The sequence below is a fragment of the Eulemur rufifrons genome, chromosome 20 (assembly GCF_041146395.1).
Source record: "Eulemur rufifrons isolate Redbay chromosome 20, OSU_ERuf_1, whole genome shotgun sequence".
NCBI lineage: Eukaryota > Metazoa > Chordata > Mammalia > Primates > Lemuridae > Eulemur > Eulemur rufifrons.
Window position 1 is genome coordinate 27340401 of NC_091002.1, and position 25879 is coordinate 27366279.

Here is a 25879-nt window from a genome sequence, read left to right on the forward strand (position 1 = left end):
CATGCTAGCTTCTGGGGTAATATGATAAGCAAAATCAGAAACTTGCCCCATCTTGAATTCTGCAGCTTAATTAAAGAGAGGTATGTTCATCGATATTTATCATAGTTATTTTACCATGAAGGAGAAGAGGTATTAAGGAAAATTAACCTTGCAGTTGTTAGTGCCTAGAGTCAAGAGAAGGGAACTAGGGTAGAGGGGAGCATCCCAGGCAGAAGAATTAGCCTCTGCAAAGGACCTGAGGCCAGAGGGAGCCTGACTGGACCACCATGGGTTAGTAAGGAACATACAGACATGTAGACGTCAGAAAGGACAGGAACCTGCCAGGAGAGGGAACGGTGTGGACAGAGAGGTTGAGGTAGAAAATCCAAAGGTGTGTTGTACCAGAGCAGCAGGGTAGTTCAGTTAGACCAGAGTGTGAGATGTGAACAAGGAAGGAAGATGAGAAATTGACCACCATATATGCTAGGTATTTACACATGTGCCATTTCATTTCACCTTTAGAACCCTGGAACGGGTTAAGTAATTTATCCGTGATCCTCCTAAATTAAGGTCAGGTCTATTTTAGTCAAGCAGGGTCCCCCCCCCCCCCTTTTTTCTTTTAATGTCAGTATGGCAGCTAGAAGTAAACTACTGTAGTATTTTGCTGAAGCCTTGAGATGAGCTGATGGGGGTGGTGTTGATCCTAATGATCATACGGTAGGAGCCTCAGGAACCATCAGACACACGGCCTTCTGTTACCCGGGTGAGTTCTTAGTCTCTTCCTTTCTCTTCATCTCCCTCCGATTTCTACGTGGAGTTGGTTCTTACTAACTTAGGCCTGGTTTCATCTCTCTCGGTGAATGTATTTCTGGAGTGAGTCACCAGTTCAATTCTTCATTCCACAAACATTTATTGAGTACCTTCCAGGTGCCAGGCCAATTTGTCCTACTACTCAATGGGGAAGAGAACAACATTCCCCAAAGCTAGGTTTGGGGTAGTGCCATGTTAGAAACCAAAAGGGTTGGCTAGACAGCGTTTTAATTGTATTTTGTGCTGTCACTTCCTATTTTTCCATCTCATTTTTTCTGCTTTTTGAAAGACCTCTTAGAATTCAAGTTTGCTCTGTCATAGGAAGGTTGTCAATGGAAGATGGACCTGAATTTGGATTAGGATTATGGGGTTGTCACGACTAATTGAGATCAAGGTGCCCATTTGGCCAACCACACTTGGGATTTGTGTTGTTTTGCAGGGCAAAGTTTTAGCTAAATAGGAGTGATTCCTTCACCTAGGAGAAATAGGTGCCCTTGAGAAGAAAAGAAAGAAAAATTAGGAATGGAGTTACAGTCCCAGGCTGCTAGGTTAATTCATTTTGTGGCTCTGACAGCTAATTAGTACAGCAGTGGTGGTGCCAGTTTGGCCGTAGCCTATCCTGCCCTGTCCTAGGTGAGCACTTAGAATTGTGGGCCTGGGCCCAGGTCTGTGACCAAAGCCAAACCTATGGTGCCAAAGCTTGAGATCAGTTGTGTTGTAGATGAGCTGTATCTGGCTGGTCAGAGGGTTGAGTTGGGAAGAACATTGAGTCTAACCTCCCCTCCCCCTGCCAAACTTCTTAGATGGACAAGCTACTTCCATTTATTCCGTATATTTAATGGGAAACTAACTGTCAGGTACCATTTTAGACACAGACGATACATTAGTGAACAAAACAGACAAAAATGTTTGCAGTGTGGAGCTTAACATTCTATTGAGAAGACAGACAATAAACATGGTTAATATACTAGGAAGTGCCAAGTGCTGGGGTGGGAGGAATAGAGCCAGGCAGGGGTAAGGGAGATCTGAATGGTGGGAGGTGGGATGTGATATTATGCTCTTAAGTGCAAGAGATCTGGGTGGATCTCCTGGAGACATTGACCGTGGAGCAAAGGTTAGGAGTTGAGGGAGTGAATCCTGAGGATTTCTGGGGAAAGAGCATCCCAGATAGAGGTAACAGTCAGTATAAAGGCCTGAAAGCTCAACAGTGAGCAGGGAGAAGTATTTGGAAAGAGGCTCGAGGGTAAGTAGGAGCCAAGTAGAGCAGGTCTAGGTCTGGTAGATAAGATTTTGACTTTTATTTTTGAGTGAGGTGGAAAGTCATTGTATGTTCAGTTGTGTGATATCTGATCTTTTGAAAGGATCACTTTGGTCTTCTGTCCTAAAAATAAACAATAGGGGAGCAAGTGAGGGGATAAAATGGGAGGCCACTGTTAATAATCCAGATAAGAGATGATGTTGGCTTAAAGCGATGGGGGAAGGGGAGAGATGATGATGATTGGACTTGGAGTAGGTATATTTTGAAGTCAGAGCCAATGTGATTTCCTTCTGGATCGATTGTGAGGTGTGCAAGAAAGGAATTAAAGATGATTCCAAAGTTTTGGCCTATGCAATGAGAAAGATAAAGTTGCCATTAAATGAGATGGGGAAGACATGGGGAGGAATAGGCTTGGCTGGGGAAAATTGGGTTTTAGACATCTGAAAGTTTGATGTGCCTATTTGGAATCCAAGCACAGATACAGAGTAGGCAGTTGGAGTTCAGGGGAGGGGTCCAGCCTCGAGATACAAAATTAGATTGTCAAGTACTAGAGTGGGTGTAGATAGGTCAGAGAACTGAGCTCTAGGTTGTCTAACATTGAGCCTGGGGAGAAAGAAAAAAGCCAAAGATGGGAAGTGAAAGCCACAGAATATGCTGGGGCATATTCTGCTTGCAGATTGAGGGAGATGAGTTCACCATTGGGTTTAGTTAATGGAGAGTCCTTAGTGCTCATGGGCAGTTTTGGTGAAGAATGGGAGGCCCTCTAATGGAGTGGATCTGAGGGAAAGAAGAGAGGAATTGGAGAAATAGACCCATAATTCTCAAAGTTTTTGGTCTGAAAGCCTCGTTATGCTCTTGAAATTACGAACTCCACAGAGCTTTTGGTTTGGATTCTATCTGTGGATATTTGCAGTATTAAAAATTAAAACAAATGTTTTAAATGTTCCTTTCAAATGAATGAATAAATAATAAAGCAGTTACATGTTATCATGAATATCATATTTTATGTAGTAACTATTTAAAATGCCACTGTACTATTTTTTTAGTGTTTGCAAATCTCTTTAATGTTTTAATAGTCAGCTGGATTCTCAGTTCTGCATTATAATCTGGTACCATGTCACTCATCATGTTACTTCTGGAAAACTCCATTGTACACTTAGTAGAGAATGAAAGTGAAAAAGACAGATAATGTCTCACTGTCATTATGAAAGTGTTTGGCTTCACAGACTCCTGAATCAGACCACATCTTGTAGATGTCTCATTCTGAGGAACATTGCTGTGAAGAGGAAGTGAGAAGTGGGTGATAGCCGGAGACCTAGAGAGAAGGGGGATTATGCAGGGTCCCGAATGAAGGAAGGGACAGAACTTGTCCACCCTGATTCGTGGTCCACTTTCCCATTGGGCTTGTGGCTTGCACGCCAGCTGCAGATAGTAAACATAGCACCAGTGTGATGAAAACACACCTTAGTATTATTCTGGGATTGTAGATTGCAGAGTAGCATTTAAGTCAGGGCTAAGTGGTTAGATTTTGCGAAAGTGAAAGGAAATGCACTTGGGTTGGAAACTTGGGATTGCCCTGGAAAGATAGTTGCCTAGCAGCGGTTCAGGGATTGAGTCCTGTGTCTGGTTTACTGGCTGGGTGGCCTTCGGCAAATTATTTCACCTTTCTGGGCCTCAGTTTTATTATCCATAAAATGGAGTTCATATTTATCTTGTTGAGGTGGTTGGGGAAATGAATCACAACACGAGGCTGTGAAAGTGTCCTGTATAAATGGTCAACGTTACATGGCATACGGTAGAATTTTGGACACGCCTTCTGGCCCGAAGTGGAAGTATTGTCTTCCATTCCCCTCAGACAGGGCTCTTTAATAGCCTTGCTTCCGAAACAAAGCTGCAGTCCAGGCCACCGTATCCAAGCTTGTTCCAGAAAAATATATCTATTTTTAAAGTTTACTCAATGATGGGTCTTATCTGTCCCTTATTTGTCACTTTTGGAAGATATTTACTAATTCTTAATGGTTCCTTCCAGCTAGCCACAAGCCTTACCCCAAGCAGGAAGCCAGCCAAACTGATGTTCCAGGTGCCACCACCCGCGTGTTACCAGGGAGAGTGTTGTGGGATGAGGGAATCTGCATTCGTGGCCAAGTCTGCTGTCTGATACACAAACCTCCGTTACTAGGGCCTTTTGAAGCCAAAGCCCTCGGAATGACGTCTTTTTGGAGTGGGCAGCTAAGGCCTGCTGAAGGAAATCAGATGTTGTTGTGACCTAAGAGATCACAATAAATAATTCTATGCTACATGAGATCTTGGTGTAGCTGCTTAACATCAGAAAAAGAAGTCAGGCCTAATTTCTTGGAGTAATAAATAGATGATATATTTGTCCCCAGTCTGGGGTCCAGAGATACGGCTCTAGGCTAACATGTTGGATGACCTGGGCTGGCCCTTGGCCCGGGCTGCAGATTTTACTTCTGTTTTATGAGATTTGGGGTTTTACCCTGGGAGTCCCCAGACTTCTAGTGCATTCCTAATGCTGTTACAGGGATTCGTAAGCCTTTTCAGTTTATCTTACAGGCAAGAAACAGCATATTTGCCTGTTGAAGTCATAGAAGCCAGTTCATTTACCAACATCCTTTTGGCTGAAATTATACCAAAATTGTGTCACGATATAGGTGTCAAGTTAATTAGCAGTGATGCTAAAAAATGGAAAAGAGATGCTTAATTAATGTGGTTAGACTTAAACAGCAAAGCCTTCAAACAGTCCCTGGAGGATAAATTAAAAAATAGTTTTAGGTGAGAAATTGGGACTCTAGGATTAGATAGGTCTCCAGGTCCCTTCTCTGTTGAGTGTGACAGCTCAGCTGTCGGGGTGGCCATGAACTAGCCCCTGCCTCACAGGACTGCCCTCCCTGTGGGAGGTGGCAGCGTGAGGCCATGGGTGAGACTTCCGCTCCTGGGGGAGCCTTGCCCCTCCTGAGTTGCAGATGCCTGTCCCAGGAGTGTGGTGCTCTAGGGGGTTAGGCTGTGAAGAAGGTGACAGTGCTGAAATGACCAGAGATGATGATGGTGATTATGATTAATGGCCGTCCCTGGGCTAAGTGCTTTATGACTATTTTTCATTTACTTTTTTTCAAGTAAATTCCTGAAGGCCACGAAAGTAATAAGGGACTAAATCCATGGCTTTAGCCAGTGTGGTGTATTGCCTCATTGAATCATGTATAAATTTAGAATGTTTTTGTAATTGAGTTCATCAAGCTGGTGAGCATGAAGTTAGGGGGGATTTCCCGCCCACCTGGCCCCGAGCAGTCTGAGATGAGTGGCGTAGACATGGGGCAGCTGGCACTCAGTGGCTTCCTGTGGGAGGAAGGTCGTCTCCTATGCTGGTAAGTTCCGAGTGTGCCGAGGAGCAGCCAGGTAGCCCAAAGGACAGTAAAGGCAGAGTTCTTCCTACTTGGAAGGTGTAACTGCCAGGGGGCTGAAGTAAGTGGTTCAGTTCTGCACTCCAGGAGCCCATCCCCAATTGCCAAGAGGGAGGATGGGAGAAGGGAAATGCCGACCGTACCTTGAAGAGGTTATTAGATGCCCGAGAATGGGGGTTTTATTTAAAGCAGAGATCACTGAGGGGGAGGTATGTGTGCATCTGTTGACTCTCAGTTCTTAGACCTGGATGGATCTCAAACCCCTGAGCCTCTTTTTGAGTCCCTGTCCATACAGTGGGGGTCACAGCCTCACCTGTCTCACGAGCACTTCACAGAGCTGTGCACGAGGGAAGTGACTGGGCGTGAAGGTTCAGTGTTTGCTTCTCTTTCCCTCAGGAAATTAAAGCTCAGCCTTCCAACTGTGAAGACCCTGGTGGCTCTCGGTACCTGTATACAAGGAGATGTGTCCCTTGAGGCCTCCTGTCTCTACTGGTGTTTTCTGAGGAGTTTTCTTCCCCAGGTGGGGAAGGCTGGTGTTTGTGTAAGGCCCGGGCAGCTCCCCAGTGGCCTGCTGTTGCCATCTCTTGATTGTTCCTGCTGCATCAACAGCAGGAAGCTGAGCTGTCAGTTATGTAATGGGGCTGATGGCCCCCAGGGATAATCTGTCCCTTGGAGCTCTGCAGGACGAAAGCATCCATGAGGGGACAGGCCTGCCCGGGGGCTGTTGACGTCAAGGCCCAGTTGCTGCTCACATGTTCTTCCTCCCTGGCATCCTTGGCTCCACCTAACCTAGATAGCATCCCTTTGGGCAAATCAGAGTGGTTCTTGTGACCATCCAGCTGTGAGCAATGCTGCCTGATGGTTCAGGGTCCTTCCAACTCCCGTTTCCTCTCACCCCAGGGACACAAAGACACTCCCACCAATAATAATAGCTACTAGTCATCAAAACCTGCTTTCAGGGGACCCTCTGACTTGTGCAGGGCAGAGTCCCCTGCCTTTTTATCCCCAGTCGTGAATTTAAGCGCTTTACGTATGTTGTCATCATTCATCATCTGTGTGGCTGTTCTGTTTTTTGCCCTCATTTATGCAGGTGAGGAAGCTGCAAATCACTTTCCTGAGGTTTGGGGAGTCAGGATTTGAAATAAGATATATCTGGCTGGAAATTCGATTTCATTCTGCATTCTACAGCCTCTTAATGAGCAAGTTTTGGTGAATTTCTAGTTTGAGGCAGGTGGTGGGTTCCCCTCCAGCGGCTACTTTAGGTGAGGTCAGTCTGCACGTGGGTTCCTCTTGTCGCACTGATACAGCCCCGAAAGATTGGAAAGTGGGAGGCCCAAAACACACCTCCACCCACCAGCAGCCAGGAAAGCATCCGGCACTGAAGGATGCTGTCAGTAGAACAGTGTCTGGCACCAGCTACAAGGAAAGGGCTCTGCGAGGAGCCGAAGGCATCCTAGTTGTGTGTGGTCCTGGTGCCCATTCCAAGTCAGATTTGGTGGGCAATAACCCTTCTGGTATATGGCAGGCAGTAGCCTCGTGGTGACATTGATTGTTTAGACCCCAATATCTTCCCATAAGAACACGGTCTAGTAGTTTGGGACAAGACGTGGACACTCAGTTGTAGTAGGTTGTGGCTCAGTAAAGATACAAGAAGACTGAAGAGTGGAGGGAAGACTTCCTGGAGTAGGTGCTGTTTTAGGCTGGTTCTTGGAGGTAGGTTTAGGGGGGTACCTTGTAAACCAGGTGAGACATGAAGAGCTCTCATCTCAGGATACAAACTCAGGCTTTGTTTAATGTACTCTCAGTTGCAAGAGGAAAGGGTACTGTTCTAGAAGTGAAATTCCTAACAGGGCCTGGGGAGAGTGCCCAAGCTTCTGTCTTGATAACTAGGGCAGCAGCATACGTGCTCCCAGGCCCTCTGTTCATTTGCACTAGTGAGTCCTCTGTGGTATTACAAAATCAGAGGAAATGGAGATCTCCTCCAGCATTTCTAGGATTCAGAGGCATGGCAGGCCTTAAAACTGCCAACCAAGTTTAAAATAAATCAATACCGTAAAACACTGCAATGGATTTCCCAACTTTAAAGGAATTTCACTTTCAGTTAGAGGTGCCAGGGGAAAGCTATAACTCAGCCTGCATTATACACAGGTCAGAACTCTATATTTTGTTTCTTTGTTAAAGAAAGTGATGCCTAGGGACCTGAGAGGAATGGAATAGAGCCACCCAGGCACACCATAGGGCATGGGGAAGAAGATGAAAATGCTGCTATCTTCCCAGGCTGCAAAAAGGTTCTTGACGTGGGGCCTGGGGAGGTAGTCTTATGAATGGTTACTTTGGGTTTTTCTGAATTCAGAGGCATGATACTATAGCAGTAATGGAAAGCAGGCTGGCTTTGGTGTATCATGTTGGGTTTTAGTATGGATCATATATTGTAATGGGAAATATCACAAAGACAATGCGAGCCAGTTGACTCATTCTGCATTTACTTCTGTCCTTTTGGAAAAAGGAAACTCAACCACATGTAGCACCCCTTTGTTTTTTTCTTTTCTGCTTTTTTCAGATGTGCCCAAGATATGCCCTCCCAGAAAGCTGAAGTCTAGGGCAAAGCAAGGCGTGCATTGGGAGTGTAGTGTTGTCAGATCTTGGCAGATTGCATGGGCATTACCAGCACGGCCCAGCCTTTACCAGACATAAAGAGAACTGGAAGTCACAAGTAAAGACTCATTTGTTGTTAGTAACCAGATTGCATCTTGGACCTGATGAATGTTTGGAAGGAACCCTTGGTTTACATGGAGCAGCAGAAATGAGTGTGAATATACCACACCCCAGACAAACAACAGGCTGACTTTTACCTTTAAAAAAAAAAAAGTTATTTGGGGGTTTAGGCCAAGTGCCTAAACTGAAATCCAGATGCCACCACTGACACAGTCCAGAGGTCCTCCTCCCTCCCCTTCCCTGAGAGGGCCTGGGCACCAACAGGTGTAGCAGGAAAAGCCTTCAGAGAGCACGTAGCTCCACCCTGCTGCTCTGGAGTTCTGTAGCACGGAAACATCTGTTGCTAGAATGGCAGATTCCTGCCTGCTCTTAGAATTGGGATTGAGACCATAGCCAGACCCAGCTGTGAGTCTTCTGCAGCCTAGTGACATGACCCTGTGTGACGTTTAACCATAGTTAGAAGATTACTTCCATTTTATCAGTGGCAGTCACTGAGGATGTCATGAGTGAGTCAGTGTGGTCCCCAGACCAGCAGCATCACCTGGGAACTTGCTAGAAATGTGTGTTTCTGGCTCTACCTCAAAACTACTGAGTTGGAAGCTGGGGAAGGGTATTTTATCCAGCCCTCCAGGTGATGAGCACAACTTTGAGAACTGCCTTAGCAAAAAAGGGCAAAGGCACAGTCAGGCACCCTGCTGTCTTTTAAACATGCAGACCACTGCCCTTATCTTGTATCGCTTTAGTCCTGGCTGCTGTAATTCCATGGGTAATTCTATGATTACCCAGCACTGTGACTTTGGTCAAGTCACTCCTCCTCTCTGGGTGTTGGTTTCCCATCCAGAGAACCAGGGTACCCGCAGGACCACTCCTGGCCCCTTTCTCCCCATTCCCTGAGCTCTGACATGTTCCTAATTCCAGGGAAGTGCTTCTAGGACCCGGGACGACTGGCTTGTGCTCAGACCCTCTTAGTGCATATATGTCTTTAGGGTGAGGTGAAACCCTGTGGCCTCCTGCTCCTGGGAGGAGGAAATGATTTAACTTCTCCATGGGCTTCCCTGGCCTGGGGAAGTGGACTTCTTGAGCCATCATAACAGCGAATGTCTTAAGATGATCCCAGGTGAGTACTGTCAGGGTCATGGGAGCCCTGTGAAATGTAGGAGGGGAGCTCACCTGTAGAAAAAGGGGAAATTGAGAAGCAATGGGGCATAGGAACGAGGGAAGCTTTGTGACACACAGGTAGGCGTTAAGTCTCTAAGTGGAATTCTTAGACATGGCTTTCAGTCTTGACTAGCAAGTGTCATTTATTCCTTCTACAAGCATGTGTTGTGCCCCTGCTGTGAGCCTGGTTAGGGCCGTGGCGATGAGAATAATGAGCCTCAGAGTCCGTGTTTGTAAAGTGCAGTTGCTGACACCCCGTAGGATTGTCACGAGGATTAAGTGGAACAGCATAGTCCTGCCGTCCCTTCGCGCCAGTTCTTGGCCGCTGGTAGCAGAACTAGAATTAGCATCTTGGAATGTGTGCACAGGTTCGTGTGCTTCCCACCCTGCCACACCAATTAAATAGGAAAACATGCACACCGGAGGGGACCTATTACATTTTTTGATTGCCTAAGTACCAGGCACTGTGGTGGCTGTTTCTAGCACATGGGTCCCACCCTTGAGGCACTTAAACCTCAGTTTCAGAGACATGTCCTACAGGAATACCACAGTTGTGTATGGATGAAGAAAACAGCAGTCAGAGGAAGTCTTTCTGAGGAGGTGACACTGAAGCCGAGACCTGAAGGATAAGGCAGCTGAGCAGAGGGGGAAGGAGCTGGCCTTGAGAGGGGGAGGCCAGGAGGAGATGGGGGTGCCTGAGCAGGCGGAACTTTATAGGTCATGGTGGATCACTGAACAGTGTTTTTAGCCATTGGCGTCATGTTTAGGGGATCACTAGCCGCCGTGTGGTCACTAGAATTAGAGAGAGGCAGGCATGGAAACATGGAGCCCAGTTAGGAGGCTGTAGCTGTCCAGGTTTAGAGGGGATTCAAGGTGCATTGGAGATTTCTCAAGGGCTCTCAGATGGACTGAATTAGGAAGGTGAGGAAGGGCTGGCTCAGAGATGATGTTATCTGTGGCTGGAGTAATTTGGCAGTCAGGACAGAGCCATGTAAGAGATAGGGGACGTTGCAGGAGGAGAGGGTGTGGGAGATGGAGAGACACATAAGAGTATCTCGGATATGTGGGCATAAGACCAGCCCCTCTCTCCTGCATGGGTATTTGCGGTAAGTTGTGCATGTTTGGGTCTTCTTGGAGGAATGTTGAATCTCAATTTAGGTGAAAAGGGGGCACTTTTGCGGCATGGAATGGCCCCTTAGACCCCAGGGCTGGGTTCTCATCTCAGCCTTTGTTTGGTGGCTGAGTCTTGCTGTACTTCGTTCTTCCCTTTGTAATCAGCTTCTCATTAGGTGTCTGATGTCTGGCTATTCTGTGTCTTTATTTGCATATACACTCTGCTATAATTGTCTTAAGAACATGGCGTTCTGTTTTTGTATTGTTTTGCTTTTTAGAGCTGAAAACCTGTGCAGGGTCCTGTCACATGGGCATCCTGGTGATGCTGTCACGGGGCAGCTTTTCTAGTGCAGCATCTCTTTATTTATTTATTTTTAGTAGTTATATAACATCAGGACCATGATTGCTGGCTGGAAAATTGATTTCGAGAACCACTTTAATTTGTAAATTGGGAAATACTTTCTATTTTGGGTTAAGAAGAGTACAGGGAATAGAGGTGGGGGGAGAAGGTCTCTGGTCTCAGTTGCCTTCAGGTTTCTAAGTGCAAGTACCAGGAGCTGAGGGGTGGCCCTCCAGCCTTAACTCGACTCAGCCAGTGGGGAAGGGGCTTCAGAGACACTCCTTGAGCATCTTCCATCACCGTGGTTTCAGTGATATATAGGGCATGGGGCTGTTCACGCACTAACTATTCACCAGACCCCTTTCTCTGGAACCCAGGGGACCATAGGTCTTTTTTTTTTTTTGAGCTCATTTAGCAAATTCTTACTTGAGAGCCTTTGGAGCTTGCTGGTAGTCCTGCGTTCATTATGCAGTCGTATGTGTCTTAACAGTGGGGATATAGTCTGAGAAATGTGTTGCTAGGCGATTTTGTCCTGTGAACAGCATAGAGTGTACTTACCCAGACCTAGGTGGCATAGCCCACTACATACTTAGGCTGTATGGTATAGCTAACCCATGGCTCCTAGGCTACAAACCTGTACAGCACATTACTGAGTACTGTGGGCAGTTGTAACGCAGTGGTATTTATTATTTAAACATAGAAAAGGTACAATAAAGATATGGTATAAAATATAAAATAGTACATCTATATAGGGCACTTACCATGAATGGGGTTTGCAGGACTGGAAGTTGCTCTGGGTGAGTGAGTGGTGAGTGAGTGTGAAGGCCTAGGACATTAGTGTTCACCCTGTAGACTTTATAAACACTATACACTTAGGCCACACTAAATTTATAAAAAATATTTTTCTTCAATAATAAATCAACTTTAGCTTACTGTAATTTTTTTGCCTTATAAACCTCTAAATGTTAACTTTTAATTCTTTTGTAATGACACAGCTGAAAACACAAACATAGGGCTATATAAAATTCTTCCTTTATATCCTTACTCTGTGTTTTCCTACTTAAAAAATTTATTTTGCTTTTTAAACTTTTTTTGTTTAATACTAAGACACAAACACACATTAGCCTAGACCTACACAGGTCTTCCGTCTGCATGTCTTGTCCCACGGGAGGGTCTCCAGGGGCAGTCGTGGGCACGGAGCTGCCATCTCCTGTGATGACATGCCTTCTTCTGGAGTATCTCCTGAAGGGCCTGCCTGAAGCCGTTTTACAGTTAACTTTTTTTTTTATCAGTAGGAGTACAGTCTAAAATCATAGAGAATATAGTATAATACATAAATCAATAACTATCATTATCCAGTATTACGTACTGAACATAATTGTATGTGCTAGGCTTTTACACAACTGACAGCGCAGTTGGTTTATTCACAACAGCACCACCACAAACACACGAATGTGTTGCGCTACGACGTTATGATGGCTGAGACATCAGTAGGCAACAGGAATTGTTAGCTCTGTTATCTTAATGGGACCACCGTTGTAGTATATCTGGTTCATTATTGATGGAAATGTCATGTGGTGTATGATTGTGTTTGTTTCTGGATAGGTACAAGCCTGGTGCAAGCCGGAGTCTATCATGGCAAAGCATAAGAAGGGGTTGTGGGGGGATGTCCCCCTGCCACCTGAACTTGCCCCTGCCACGTGATTGGCCACCTGCCTGCTCAAGGGCTAAAGCTCCAGCGCCTATGCTCTTTTCTTTCAAGCTACCAAACAGAGGTCAACTGGGCAAGTCCATGGTGGCACAGCACTGTCTCAGTGCCACCAGGAACTCGGGGGGCTTCTGTTGAAGAAGTGATGGTAAAATATAGGCCATGTGACTTAAGGTGGAACTTGAAGAAAGGAAGACAGGTGAGGGTATTCTCAGGGGACATGGCACGAGTGAAGGCAGAACACTGGAATACGTGGAAGAGCCTTGAATGCCAGCCTGAGGAGGATGAACTTCATCCTGCAAAAAAGATGAGGATGGTGGGTGGGTGGTGTACAAGGCTATATTTTAGGAAGGTGAGTCAGTAACCATGAGGGGAGAACTGTCAGCCCCCCAGGAAAGGGAGATGAAATGCCACACTAACAGTACCCATCTCCAGAAAGTGTGAGACTGCACAGGCACCTTCCTGAGCATGTGAAGGCAGAAAGGGCGACAATTGCATAGGAAGATGTGAATCCCTCTGCTTCCATATTGGTATCAAGACACTAAGGGACTTGCTGTTGAACCCAATGGACTGGTAAATGTAGGTTTAAACTACAGCTCTACCCCTTACCAGCTGGGTGATTTTGGATCACTTACCTTCTCTGGGCCCCCATTCTCTTGTCTGTTAAATGCAGAAGATGATGCTCACTGTATCCAGTGCAATAGCACATAGTGAGAATTAATAAATGGTGGCTCTGTGTATTGCCCTCATCCTGCCACTTTGTTTGTTTTTGCCAAATCCTCATAGGCATCATTTTCATTTTGCCTCTCACCAATAATTTGTGGTAAACTTCTTTCCCCTAAGATCTCCAAACCCCTTAGTAAGTGCCCCCAGTGAGTTCCTCTTGGCATGCTGGGCTTTGCACTGGTTGCTATAACCAGAAGCCCATATGGACCACTCCAGGCATGACCTTGTTTTAATCTTTCCTTTTACAACCACAAATTGTCCTGCCTCCACGTGGAAGAGTGACCTTTTCCCTCTTTAGCTAGTCACGGCACCTTAGACATCTTCCTCCTGGCAAAGGGCCCTTAAGGATCTCGGCCTTTCCCCCGAGCCCTTTCTCTGCTAATCACAGTAGACACAGCTGAACCCGTCTCTTTGGGGACCAATTGAGGCAGTTGGCAGCTTTTATTTCAACTCCACACTTAATAAGTTGAGGAAGGGAATTAGTTAAGAGTATCCACGTAGCTAACTGCCAATTACCAGGACTGTTTCTGGGGGCAAATAGTTCCCTTAGTTGGTCTTGAGTTGCACCCAGTGTGTGTTTATTAGCTCAGGTGCTTAGGGGGGACACTACCAACCCCAGTGTCCTATCAGCCTCTTGACTTCCAAGGCCAGAAAGACCAGGTTAAGTGGGACTGGGTTCCCAGACACAGAGCGTGACTCAGTGTACAGCCCTGCCTGCTGCTGGTCACCATGGAGACCTCCAAATCTCAGAATCATTGGTCTTGCCCAGTGTTTCTTCTTTTTGTGCATTTGGCAAACTTCTTAATACTAGCATTTTTGGCAGCACACTCCAAGGAATCAAAAGGTTTAAAACAATATTAAGTCAGTCTCCATGTCTAAGAGCTTGCTGCACTGCTGACTGATCCTTTCTGGCACACTTGAGCCAAAGCTGACATCTATTCACGGCAGCATACTGTCTTGGCTTTAAGCTGTGCCCATACTCTTTCTCTCAGTCCTGCCCTGGATCAAACTGCAGCTGGTATGGCATTTTACTTTAGTGTCTCCTAATAGGTTGCCACCTGGGAGTACATTCCTAAGATTGTGTTTGTGCTTTTATAGCCTGGACAGCAGTCTGTCTTTCAGAGACTCCATGGGGCTGGCCTCCTCTGGACACACCTACGTAGGTGAACAGGATGTGAAAGATGGGTGCCAGGGGTTAGGCAAGGGGTGGACCTCTGGCTGTGCGAGGGCTGGTGCTCGGTCCCTTGTAGGGCTGCCCTCTGTCCCCAGCCACCTCCTCCAGCAATCTCTGTGTTTTGAGTGTGGTATATGGGAGATTGCCTCCATCCTCCACCATACTTGGCGGCATCCAAGACAGAGCTCTACCTCCTGAGCCATTTGTTAGCTATGGAGATTCGGGGGTGGTGTTGCCGTTTTATGGACAGTTGGGTCTGGAAAGGAGACCATGGTGAGTCTTTACAGTCTGGGGAAGTCCATGTTTTTAGGCCAAACCCAAGTCTTCCAATCCTAACTCCTAACTCTGCCTTCTCCTTAACCTCTTACTGTGACCAACTTAGACTCGGGGGACATGTTCTAAAGCCATGCCTGCCCCAGCTAGCAACACCTACGGGGCCCTCCCCACATAGAGCAGAGTGTATTTGCAGGCCATTGGCTGTCATCTTGCCCTCTGAGAAGAGGGCCACCTGTCGGAAAGTTGGTAAGGGACAGAGCAGTGGAGAGAGCTGGCATCGAGGCCGGAGCCCCTGGTTCCGTAACTGTAATGTCAGGAAAGGCTGTCATCCCTTCCCACCCAGCGCTGAAGAAGTGAGAGGGGAGTGGCGCAGCACAGCATGGGAGAAAAATAGCACAGGCTTCAGAGTTGGACACAGTCCCAGCTCTGTCCCCTACCAGCTGTTGGAGTGTGGAGAAGTGGCCCAGCCTTGTGAGGTGGGGATGAGCCTCCCTCTCCGCACCTGGCTCGCTGGGATGTGTGGTGCGAACGTGTGCAGGGTGCTTGGCAGTGAGGCAGGAACTGAACTAAAGGCAGATAATTTTTTATAACCATGTTTTTGTGTTAAAGCCTGTCATGTTGAATGAATGATTCAGTTAAGTTCATAAATTAATTTTTTATTGCTGTGTGTTAACTCTCAGTTTCTATCAGTCACCTGGTATTTGAGCCCCTTGTAAAAACCCAACAGTGCATGGCAACCTGAGAGGCCTAAGAGGAACAGCGGACGGCCCTGTCCTTGAGGAAGCTGGGAGCTCGCAGCACCATCGTGGGGTCTGAGGCCCTACAATGCCTGCTCCCGGGAGAACAGAGAAGAGTCCCCGTAGAGACTGGGTCCCCTGGGCGTGCCTCCTGGGGGAGGCATGTCTAGGGGACACTCGAAGGATGAGTGTGATCCAAGTGACTGGAGGGGGGGCGCGGGGGGGGGGTGTTGCCAGACCAACGGGAGCTGAGGCCCAAAGCAGAAAAGAGGCTGTCACCTCGAGAGAAGACCGACTTGAGACCAGGTTGTCTTGTCTGGAATTTTTGCCTGAGCAAATGACTGTTGAGAGGTTTTTGTGGGTTTTGTTTTGTATTTTTTGGATGTGATTTTAAGCTGCCATCATAGCTTATTAAGCATCTCCTGTGTGCCTCACTGTATCCATTACATAGACCGATGCTGGTGTTCAGACCCAGCAAAATAGACACTTCCTCATTTTAAGTTGAGAAAACTGAGACTTGGGTGGCCTTGATAAAGGTCTGACTTGATAAAGGTCAGAACTGGTCATTGGTAGAGCTGGGATGTAAGTTTTGGATCTTCCTGCTCCAAAGCCTGTGCCCTCGAGAGAACAACAGCTCTTTGAATAACACTCCCCCCACACTCAGGGCCTGCCCCTGAATACGTACCTGTGGGTGAACTACTTTGGTTTGGTCTCCTGGTCAGGGCTCAAAGCCAGAAAGCGTGGGCCTGTGGTCTTCCAGATTGTCGTGGACCACTGTGAGACTCTCGTTGCATGTCTTTATCATCTCTGGCCTCTTGTTCCCTTTTCCCTAATACCACGCCCCTTCTGTAGACCGAAGACCGAACTAAATATTTTCCCATTTGTTGTCTCCACCCCCACTCCTTGCACCGTGACAACAGGCACGCTCACAGCACAGGCGTCCTTGTTTTTGCCCTACTTTAAGCTGCACGGTCGCGAGCTCGGCCTCAGAGTGATGCATCAGAACACGTGGCTCCCTGGCCTCAGTGCTCCTGATGGATTGGAATAGACAGTAGTGCTGGGGCCGCAGAACCCCCTGGGGCTGGCATATTGACGTCTGAGTGTGAGAAGCCAGATGCTTTGGTGTACTAAACAGGTGAAGAGTGACTCATTTGGACGCCAAGCCTAGAGGGCGGAGAGGACTGCCCTGTGCACCTGGGATGCCTGCTTGCTGTGCAGCACCATGTGCTGGACATTAACCTGAGTCTCAGTTTGTTCATCTGTAAAATGAGGATAACTCCAACAGGGTCCTTTGGACAAAGGAGGCGTTGCATTTTAAACTCTGCATGGTGTCATTAGCTACAGTGGTACTACCACTGTGCAGGACTGCAGGGGAAGTGAGGGAGGAGTGAGTTCTTGGCTACCCAGTCGATAATACCACACTTTGAGTTTACACTGTGTCTTAGGCTACGAATATGCCAGCAAGATGACTTTCTTTTCTATTAACTAGATCTGAGAGGCAGGAGAGAATAGAGAAAACCAGGCCTTAGGTTTGAATCCCAGTCAACCACTTACTAGCAATTTACATGGCTACTTGCTTACTCACCAACCTTTTACAACTTGCTAAGTAGCCTCTGAGACTGAAATCCCTCCACTGTGGAGAGGCCATTTTCCCACAGATAAATGTTTTTGTGTATGTAATAAAGGGAGGGTAAGCGAGGGCATGCACCTGCCATCAAGTGCCTAACGTTCCTGTCTACCTTAGCAGCTGCCCAGGGCCACTCCAAAGCCTGCAGACCAGCGTGTGAGCCACCTCTTAACTGTGCCAGTGGTCGCCTGGGGTGCTGGCCCACCCTTCTCCTGGTGACTGTGACACTTTGGTTCAGTGCCACAAAATGGATCCTAGCAAACAGCCAGGTCATATTGCAGAGTTCTGGGTTCCTAGGCTCCTTCACCTGGGCTTCAAAAATCTTTTAGGTGTGAACAGGTTGAAAGGTGCTGAGGATACTTCTGCCACCATCTGGCTATCCCCAGGGCCGTTATGGTAATGGTGGGGCAGAGGCTTAGAGAGCTGCCCTCCGCTTCTTCATTCTCTCGTCTCCGTGTTCAGGGAAGTTCCTGAATTAAGCCTTGACTCGAGATAGGATAGACAGTCCAATCTGTGACACCCTAAGAACCAAAATGACCACAAATACTAATAACGGCAAGATAGGTCTTACTGAGTGCCTCACTCTGTCCCAGGTGGTATGATAGGCAATTACTAGCAGACCCCAAAAGGGTAAACTGTCATCTCCATTTACCAGAAAGGAAAAGGAAGCTCAGATCATGAAAATGGCTAGTAAGTGGTAGAGCTCAGATTTGGGTTTTTTGGTTTTCTTTCTTTTCTTCTCTTATTTTTCCTTCTTTTTTTTTTTTTTTTTTCCTTTTCTTTTCTTTTCTCCCCTTTACCTCCCTCTCCTTTGCTTTTCTTTTCTCTTTCCATCCAGCTGAGGTTGGAAGAGCTTGGATCTGAACCCAGGACCATCTGCCATGAAGTATGTGTGCTTTCCCTGGTAGAGCACTGGGGTCAGGATGCTGAGTTTATAACATGGTTTTAAACCATGGTGACTCCCAGAGAGATGTGGTCACCAGACTTACACATTTCCTAAGATAGTACAAATTTAAAAGCCTAGGGAGGGGAACAATTTAAGCTGTTCTCACTAACCTTCATCATCATTTCATCGAAGAAATGACATTTTGACACCAATAAGGTAGGAAGGCCATGCTCTTAGAAGAAAAGGTGATCCATTTTTCACTGTGTGCCTGCAGGTTGAGGAAGGGGGAAGGAGGTGGACATGTTGAGCATTCATTCCTGGCCCCATCCTCCTGTTCCCTGCTCACCTCAGCTCTCCCAGCTTCTGTTCTCCAAGCTGCTGATGGCCTTAATGGGAGCAGTTTGGTTCCCCTGTCTCCTTAGACCAGACAGTTGCCTGGCCGGCGGAGGAACTTGCCAGAAGGCTGTTCACTGCCAGGTTGGCACCACATCCTCCTCTATGCCCTGAGCACCAGACCTGTGCACAGGCACCTAAGCCAAGCCTTCCAGGAGCCTTTTCCTGAGTGATTCTATTTATAAATGAAGGGATTAAATGGATTTTAAATTCTACTCAAGTTCTTCTTGTCTCTCTAGGAAGGGATTTTACGTGTTTATAGCTACATGTCAAAAGCAGGGGCTTTGGAGCGAGACAGCTCTGGGGTAAACCCTTTTCTCTGCTGCTTGCTAGCTCTGTGGCCCTTCTCTCTGAGCTTCCGTTTCCTCATCTCTAAGACTCGGTGACAGTAGCTCCTGCCTTACAGTGTTACCGGGGTGAAAAGAAGCAATAGATGTAAAACGCTTGATTCATTTTGGGACACAGTGATTGGAACGCAGTACAAGCGGGTTGAAAGTTGCCTTACTGCATTGTTAACCTATAAAGCACTTAGAACTTGGCTGGTACATATTAACTGCTCAATAAGTGATTGCTGTTATAGAGAATTAATAAGAAGGTGGGGTGTGCTGAGAGAACTTAGTCCAAGAACTGAAATGAGAAAGGTAAGGACTGCAAACAGACCTTCCCGGATCCACTGACACCTTCCGCCCCAAAGACCGTGTCAGATGCGCGCTCTGCGGACCACTGGCTGAGCGAGCCTTGAAAGCACCAGATGAAGACTGTCAGGGTGCAAAGACCTTGGGCAGCGAAGCTGGAAAGTTTGGATTAAGTGCTGGTTCTGCAGCTCAGCAGTTCTGTGGTGTCCAGTGAGTTGCTTCATCTCTTAATCTGGGCCCATTCCCTTGTTAGAACTGGCCAAAGCCATCCTCCCACTAATCAAGACGTACACTACAGCTATCAATTGCGGGTTTATCACATGACCATTTTTCATTATGCTTAGCCGGTGTGGTTGTGCCTTCGAGGAGGGCTCTGTGGTCAGAGCTGGGAGTTCCCTGAGAGGCTGAGGCAAGCCCTGGTAACCTCGAAGCTGGTAACCACACAGTCAGACCACATCCTGGGCAGTCAGGGAGCAGAGACGTGGCATCTGCTAGGGTGAAGTACAGCAAGCCTGAGGTCTTCTCAAGGCCCACCCAGGGCTAGGGACCTGTACCCTTTGTTATGCCAACCAGTGCCTGGGAAAGTTTGCTGCTTTAACCAAAGCCATGTGGTCTGAGCCATTCCTATTCATAGCTATAGAAAGGACCTCTACTGGCTTCCAGTGAGCTTCCTGTACCTTCTCTGACAGGAGATGGGAGAGGACCCCAACGAGAACCCCCTTATTTTCCTTCTCCCTGCCCACAAGGGAGAACCAGACTCAGACCTGTGGACTGTCCTGGGGCCTCCGACAGAGGGCTGGAGCCAGTGCCAGAGCTAGAGGGAGGGTGGGGGAGCCTTTGGGAAATGTCAGCTTCACTTCCTGGCAGGGACCCGAGATTACAGCGGTCATTACAGGCTGCTGTCTCAGGAGCTCTTGCCGAGTACCATGCTATGGGTTTGACCTTCTATAATCACACTCTGTTCTGCTGTTTATTGTGTAAAAAAGGACCTCTGGCTTCTGAATGCCTCTGCCTCCTTGTCAACATTGTTTTTCAGCCGCTGTGTGCTACCTTCCTGCTAAGGGGCATTCTTTTGAGGTTGTCCGCAGCTTAGGTCCTACCAGAGAGGGAAGAAAGGAATGTTGAAAAGTCATTAACTGGTCCCAAAGATGACTTTGACATATCACGTGACCATACAATTTCCTCGGGCTTTTTTGTCATATTTCACAAGGTCTTAATGTCTTAGGTCAGCAGTCCCCAACCTTTTTGGCACCGGGGACCAGTTTTATGGAAGACAATTTTTCCATGGACAGGGGGCGGGGGGTGGGGGGTGCAGGGGGAGGGATGGTTTTGGGATGATTCAAGTGCTTTACATTTATTGTGCAGTCAAACCTCTCTGCTAATGATCTGTATTTGCAGTCGCTCCCCAGCACTAGCATCACCGTCTCAGCTTCACCTCAGATCATCAGGCTTTCGATTCTCATAAGGAGTGTGCAACCTAGATCCCTCGCATGGGCAGTTTACAGTAGGGTTCACGCTCCTATGAGAATCTAATGCTGCTGCTGATCTGACAGGAGGCGGAGCTTATGCAGCGATGTGAGCCACGGGGAGGGGCTGTAAATACAGATGAAGCTTTGCTCACTCGCTGTTCACCTCCTGCTTTGCAGCCCAGTTCCTAACAGGCCACGGTACCGGTCCGTGGCCCGGGGGTTGGGGACCACAGGTCCACAGGTCTTAGATGGTGAGGGTCCCTCTAAACACCTTCCTTCATCTTCTGATTGATATGCTTCATGTACTGAAAGCTCGGAGAGAAAGCAACAGGCATGCTAATTTAGGGTTTGAGATGGCTGCTGCCTCATCAGGGAGTATGTTTATGGTCATTTTATTTTTCCAAGTCAAAATCTGGGATACAAGACCCACACCTGGATTTTTGTTGAGGGGGATTAACAGGCAGAGCAACAGAAGCAGCAGAGTAAAAGGTTGGGCCTGAGAAGTCCTGTGTTTTCTCTTCAGATCACACACTTCGCCAGTGCCTTTCTCAGCCACCCCCACCTCCCTCCGCACAGACAGTGGGTCACTCCGCAGCTTTGCTGGGAGCAGGGAATCACACAGCCTAACCTCTCGTTCGACAGGTGTGGAAAATTCTCCATTGTCTACTATGTGTGGAAGAGGCCAGACCAGAGCCCACGTCTGGACCTTTCTGTTGGAGCTGCCAACTTTTCTTGTTCATTAAAGTACCTGATTTTTCCTATTAAAAAGTAAAGTGTGACAACGTAGCATGTGTTCAATATTAAAAATCAGAAGTGGGGGAAGAGGGCAATCTGTTCATGACAAGTACAATGACATTTTGTTGTATTTCTTGCCAGATTGTCCTACACTGGAGGGTTTGTTTTTTTCAGGTGGTTATGGTCATGCTATATGCCACAGAACTTTGTAACCCGTTTTTCACTTACCGGGGAAGTGGGTTCCACCATAATGCCCAAAATGCCACATGACTATCTCATTTCCTCTACTAGATCGTTGAGTTGATGGATCATTTTCCTAATTGTCCCTTATTTTTGGACTTGCGAGTTATTGCTTCATAATTTAAATAATACTTCAGTGAACATCTTTATTCATAAAATCCTTTTTATATTTAGGATTATCTTTAAGCTTAACTTCCAGGAATGCAATTATAGGAGCTACTGGTCTAAACATATCTAAAGCTCCGAAATCCCATTGCCAAACTGCCTTCCAGAAGCTTTTTCCACTCCCCAGTGGTATGGGGACTGCCCTTTCCCTGGCACCCTCGCCGCTAGCTAGAAGCGGTTTTGATGGTTGAATGGCTGAGAACTGTGGCCTGTTTAAATCTAACACATTATGATCTCTGGTTGGGGACAGTTGGCTGGGAAGGGGTGGGCTCACCGAGGATGTCAGCACCGGCCACGGTCCAGGTGTACAGTCACCATTCCACTGAGACCTCAGAAGAACTCCCAGTGTTCAAAGGAAGAAGCTGAGGCTGACAGGAAGTAAATTGCCCAGTGTTGCCCTACTCCGCTGCCTCTTGTGAGGACTAGCTAGGTACCTCCCCAGAGTTGAGGACAACAGGCCTCCTTGTCAGACTGCACAGGTGGCAAGTGATGGTGGCAGGGGTGCTGGGCGGGGAGGACACACCTCGGGCTGCAGAGCGGCTGGTGCTGCCTTACGGAGCAGGGGAGCCCACGCGGGGTCGCAGGCACACAGGGAAAGACTGGGGCGTGACCAGGCACTCAGGTGCAGCGAGGCTGGAGCGTCGTTGTCCTGGATGTCCTGCCCCGCCTAGGACAGGGCTCCACTTAGCACTGATCAGGTGGCTCAGAGTGGGGGCTGGCCCAAGACTAATCTCTCCGTAGGCTCTGGTGTTCTAGGCCTCCACTAGAATAAGCCCCTGCAGGGCGGGCTACTTATCTTATTCCTGAGGCCTGGCACCAAGGTGGTTCTCAAATAATATTAATTAACTAATACTAATAGGGTCAGGCACTCTTGTATTTTATATGTATTAGTTTTTATTTTCTGTAGTAGCCTGTGACATAGGTACAGATGATGAAATCAGTGAACAGAGGACTTAAATTCACCTACAGTCAAGTGGCCGGGCCTATTTAATGGGCCACAGGTTCTGGATCCAGAGCCCTCGTTCTTAACCCCAGCGGCCTGCTGCAGGGGGCAGCATGGGGCCAGGAGTGGGCTCAGGGGAGGTGGCAGAGTCCAACACTGGCCCTGGCTGTGGGACTCCGGCCCCTCTTAGATGTCGGCAGGCAGCCCAGTTCAGGTTCTCAGAGGCCTGAGCCTCACTTTTCTCTAAAATGATAACTAAACCTCCAGGGGGTTGCTATGACATTTATTACAGCATAGTTGGTCATAGAGGCTGTCAAAGTATGAGAATAACCAAAGCTGGCAAGGTCTGTGGGGACAGGCCATCCAGGATGGGTCCCCTGGTGTCTTTCTCCTGGCAGTACAGGGGAGCCAGGATGGGAATGAGGGATGGACTTCATGATCATATTGGTAGCTGGAGCCAGCATGCCTGGGCTCCCAGCCAGGGTCTGCCCTTAATCGTTGTGACCTTGGCTAAGTTACTTAACCTGAGCCTCGGTTTCCCTGTCTGAGAAAATAATAGCATGTGTCTACAGCAGGGCTGTTGTGGTCAAGCTAGATTGACTCCGTATATATAGAAAACTCCCCCATTGCACACAGCTTCAGCGTCCCTCTGGGTTGGCAGCTGGTGCCTCAGGCCCACTGACCCGATGTCCACTCCTTGCCTGCCTTCTGTCTTCCAGGTCGATCCCTCGGGACCCCCAGTCTCACCATGTCTCATACAGAGGACGGCAGAGGGGACAGGTGGTGGCTTGGCCGGTTGGCGATCTCCTGACAGCTGGATCTCGGGCAATGTGAAGCTTTTGTTTGGGTTTCCCCCTTTTAGTTTTGCTTAATTTTTTTTTCTTTTTTGTCTTTTTTAATTTAAACTATTAAGACTTCAGAGGAACAGGAAGCTACGCTGTGGACAGGCACCAATGTCTTTAAAGAAATTCAATGTGGACAAGGCATATGTATAAATTTCACTTTTAATTTTTATAGGGGGTTAGGGAGCTACTTTTGTTTTTGTCCTTCGCTTTCCCTCTGTCTTCCTTCTTTTACACCTCTCTCAGTTCTGCTTATAGCATCTCACTTCCATGGAGAAGGCCTGCCTCCCCATAGAGAATTTGGGGGTTCCTTCTAGAACGGGGCATGAAGACATAAGGCCTCCAGGCCACCTCCCTGCCAGATGCAGGAACTGCTGGACTCCGTGGTCGGCTGCCCTGGCCAGCCTTGTGCCTCAGAAACAATCAGAGGCGAAGAACCATCTGGAAGAGGAAGACCAGGGTTGGCCAGGAGAACTGGAGAACGAAGGTCTAAACTGCGTATTTTGTTCTCTTTAAGCTGTTGGGAGCCCCAGGACTTTACAGTGGTGGGAATTCGTTGCCTCTTCTGCCCCGTGTAACTGGGAAGTCAGAGGAGGGTGGAGGGTGACCATCTCCCACTTGCTGGCGGGGAAGGGGCTACCCCAGTTCTATAAACCTACCTTTCTGTTAGGAAACACTGTTGTGCCAAACTCTTTGCCTAGGACGCAGCTGGGTCTTCAGCAGGCATCTGTCACTGCTGTGAGGTCAGCACCCCTCACCTACTGTCTCCTGGATCGTCATCTTCCCAGATATGTCCAGAAGTATCCAGGTGTCACAGACTGCCTAAGGCCCTAAGATCCAGTTGTGACCATTGCCATGATAACAGGGTGTCCTGAACTGGCTGCTATTGCCGTCTTGCAGCAAAGGGTGTGCCCTGTGTGCCAGGGTCCATGGTGTCACATACAGTGACACATACTGTCAAGCGCCATCTCCCTCACCCCCAGGGACTTACTATTAGGTGCCCACCCTCAGTATAAACATGTCTGATGGGTAGAGAATGGACCTGCCTGAAACAGGGAGGCGTCGTGGGACCGGGTAGTCCCCGTGGCTGTTAGGTGCCCATCTGTGGGCTCGCCGCCCTCAGTCTTCCCCAGCCACGACCCCTCCAGCTTCCCTAGCGACGTCTGTCATAGCCATTCTCAGCTCTCCGGCAACGCTCCTGCACCCTCCTCCCCCAGGCTGCTCCTCTGAACCCCCCTGCTCTCTCCCCCTGCAAGGAGGAGGGGGCATGTTCTGTGTTGTCCCTCTCTGGACGTGACTTTGGCCACTCCAGAGGCTTTTCACCGCCTGTAGCCAAATAGGATAATATCTCTGGGGAAGGGGAAAGGAAGTCTCCTGTATTTGTATTTTGTTTTCTGTTTTACCTAAACCAGCATAGGATCGATAGGGGAGATAGTTGGAGGGCATTTTGGTTGGTATGTGACCAAGGGGGCCTTTGCCCCAAAGCAGCAAGCCTTTGGCCCTGAGGGTTTGGGCGAGACCAGCACAACATCAAGCCAGACTCAGCAATAGTTTCTCCCATTGTTTCCGCCGCCTCTCGAGTCCCTCAACACCTCAGTTCCTTCCTCATGGGCAGAGAGCGGGCTGCCGTGAGGATCGCTCGGGGCCAGAGGTGGTGACCAGGCCCTGCCCTTCCTGGGCTGAGTCCATTGCGACTGCTCGTCTCTCATCTCCTCCGACTTCTCAGTACCTCCTGAGTACTCCGAGTGGCAGCTGAGAAGATGGAACAGCAGCATCGCCTGATCACAGAGCACGCTCCTGCTCTGCCCGCCCCCGCCCGGGGGCAGCTCTGTACGTGAGCAAATGGGAAAACAGCCCCCAGACCCAGCACACCCTCTGTCCTGGGCTGCAGCCCGCGCTCTAACATCCCCGGCGAGGCTCCAGTCTAACAAGTTTCTTCATTTTTGCCTATTTTTTCCCTCTGCCCTCCCCAGGTCCTGTAGCTCTGCTGTAGTGCTTCCCTTGTGCTATTTTTCTTGGTGTCAGAGTATCCCCTGTAGGTCACACGTGGGCAGCGTGGCAGGGGCAGCAGCTTCCATGCCCCCCCAATATCTTCGGGACTCCCAGCCAGCTCTGGCTTGGTGACAGAGCTCTGTCCCTAGCTCACGTGATGGCCAGCTCTTCAGCCCCAAGTGCCTGTCCCTCCCTCTCCTGCTTTCTCTACTTTGCCCATCTCGGGCACCCAGCCAGCTAGGTGGGAGTCAGCCGCAAGTGAGCGTTGGCTCTGCCCCAGTCAGTGGACCAGCTCCGGCTGGCACCTGTGGTCTTCGTGGTACACCTCCGCCTTGTCCCCGTGGGCCGGCTTCCTGATCGTTGCTGCCCTCCGCCTGCCACCTCACCCGGGTCTCGGGCCTGCCAGCAGCTCCCTGTGCATCATCTCAGCACCACCAAGTTTGTCAGACGTGTCCGAGTTCTAGGAGTTTCTAAACCTTCCAACCTGGGTCATCCATTCTCTTCTCCTCGGCCCTGTGACGAGGCTAGCCTGTTGGAGGGAG

The 25879-nt window shown here is 48.4% G+C and overlaps 1 protein-coding gene across 1 annotated transcript in view; it reads left to right on the plus strand.

The window, feature by feature from the left end:
- Positions 1–23281, plus strand: part of STK35 (serine/threonine kinase 35) — a 37419-nt gene extending 14138 nt beyond the window's left edge. The window contains exon 4 of the mRNA XM_069495527.1: positions 23223–23281. The gene's annotated coding sequence lies outside the window, so the exon portion shown is untranslated. The remainder of the gene's footprint in view (positions 1–23222) is intronic.
- The last annotated feature ends 2598 nt before the right edge of the window (positions 23282–25879 follow it).